Consider the following 2,586-nt stretch of genomic DNA (forward strand, 5'->3'; position numbering starts at 1 on the left):
TACTAATGAGTGGAAAAACTTAAATAATTAAACAGAATAAAGTTTAAAACTTACTTCAAGATAAACCCCATGGCTTCAGCCACAGTTGTAGGCCAGTGACACAGCAAACTCAATCACTCCTCCTACAAAACCACACAACTGAACCAGAGTGAAAACAGAGCGTTACTGAAGCGTTTTAAGCTCACCCATCTTACCGTGATGATTAACTGGACACAGGTGTGAGCAGTTGAAGTCAGGTGTGGCTAATTAACTGACGTGAGGGAACCGCTGCATTATTTTAACTAGGAAAGGCTCGTTCAAAGGCCTAACATAGGTTTCGACTGGTATTATATATACTAATTTTTATCAAGGGCACTTTAACAAACAAATGGCTAGTTTCCAACTTTCAAATATATCAGTTCATTCAAGTCTCTGAAGAGCTGTTGCGGCTACTTTTTCACTTTCACAGCTAATTAAAAAAACGGCTGAACAGTTACTTCTGGTCCCGCCCACAGCAGCTCAATGTATTCATCTGATTGGCCGAGACACTGATCAATGCAATCCAGTTGGGGCAACGAGGTGTCAATCATTTATTTAGGCCTTCATCATCTGTTGTGTAATGCTTATTATGTACAGCAGGGTGTCCATTAGTTGGGAGGGAGTCACCTGTAATATGAGTTCTGTGTAAGGGATAACAATAGAAAACACAATGGTGGAAGAACTATTCAGAATTAATCTACAGCAATAATTCATATTCTATAATACATGTCTGTAGCATCACCGTCCTGTGAGAACCACGCATCTCATGTTTTCAGCTTTGTGACGATGCATTTTCCAGCTGATCCAAGAGGCTTTTTAAAGACTTTATTTAGCTGAAGAAGTAGGAGGATTTTCTCAACATATAAAGGAATATTCAACATCAACACATCTGGAGATACGTGGTTTTCCCTAGACACGAAGGGGGTGAAAAACTGTCATTTCAAAAGCAACTAAAGCTGTCAAGACAAATGTTCATCCTTCCATTCTCTTCTGCTTATCACGGGCCGGGTCACGGGGGCAGCAGGCTTAGGAGGGTATTCCAGACGTCCCTCTTCACAGCAACATTTTCCAGATCCTTCCAAGGAATCCAGAGGCGTTCCCAGAACAGACGAGGTATAGAGGCCCAATCCCAATGTCCCCCCTAAAGCCTCGAACCCTCAGGGACTTACTGACGTCACCTGGTAAGTGGTTGAGTGTAAGAGACTGTGGGCTTGAAATGGTGTAAATAAGAGTGGAACAGCACTTTGCACAACATATCACTTTACCATGACAATGACAAAAAATAAGATGTACAATTGTGGTGAACACACATGAGTCGTCTTTGTTTACCTTCTATGTCTCGCTGCTTTCCCTAGCTACCCCAGGTTTAACGTCACATTGCAATGATTTGTTGGCAATTCCCTTTGGCAAAGTCGGCATCTAATGCTGACTTAGCATTAGATTAGGGCTCAAAATGTCTGCCAGAGAGCCCTCAAACACTTTGACAGTGGGTCAGAACTGTTGGGAACGAAAAGGAGCGTGTTTGAGTTATCAGCAAATATGAAAACTAAATTGAGATGTTTACCTTCCAGCGCCGCTCCCTCTTAATCCACAAAGATCCGGTACGATAGCATCACTGCTGATGCCGCACAGAAACGTCTGTCCATTTCTTGCTCAATTATACCCTCACTCATGAACAAGACCCCAAGATACTTTTACTCCCTCACTTGGACAGTGGCGATCCACCATTTTCCAGCAGAGAACCATGGCCTTAAACTTAGAGGTACCGACTCATCCCAACCGCTACACACTTTGCTGCAAACTGCCCCAGTGCACACTGAAGGTCGCGTTCTGAAGGAGCCAACAGAACCACATCATCTGCATAAAGCAGGGACGCAATTCTGGGGTCCCCAAACTGGTCACGCACCTCTCCCTGGATGCGCCTTGTAATGATAAGCAACGGGGGAATACAAAATACTATATACTACATTTTAAACAAGGTTTGCACGTTGCAAAAGTTCTTGCCCACAATACAGTCATTGGGGTGATGGTAGGGTGTACAGCAGTGGAGTTCTGAACAGGCCTAAAACAAAGTTAGATACACCGAGTGTATCTGAAACCTCAACCAACAAACCAAACGTTTCAGGTTGCAACCCCAAAACCTGACCTAAAAGATGTAATCTCAGTGAGATCACTACTTGATGCTAAACCTCACAGTTGTCTAAAAGGATAATTCATTGAAGAGATTACAGGAAACAAAGTAAAGTTTATTTGTTAATTTGACGAGTCAATGCAATGGCTCAGTTGCAAGCAGTCTGTAGAACCTCCAGTGTTGTGATGCCTGAAACACAAAAAAATGGTTTTAAGGAAAATCTGCATTTGAAAACCTGAAATCAGATTACAGTTATTTACATACCCTTTCCCATTGCTGCTCTGGATTTGATTGAAGACCATATCCATACCCAATGTTATTATGAAGTTTACTATTTGAATCCATTCGGGGAGCACCTCAGGCAAAAGTTGGACAATTCTTGTAGCGTGGCTGCTGGGGCAGGTAGCGAGGAGCCTGGTTGGGGCACCTGCCGTCTC

This window comes from Anarrhichthys ocellatus, unplaced genomic scaffold, assembly GCF_004355925.1.
Source record: "Anarrhichthys ocellatus isolate YVR2014 unplaced genomic scaffold, GSC_Weel_1.0 scaffold182, whole genome shotgun sequence".
In the NCBI taxonomy this organism is placed as follows: Eukaryota; Metazoa; Chordata; class Actinopteri; order Perciformes; family Anarhichadidae; genus Anarrhichthys; species Anarrhichthys ocellatus.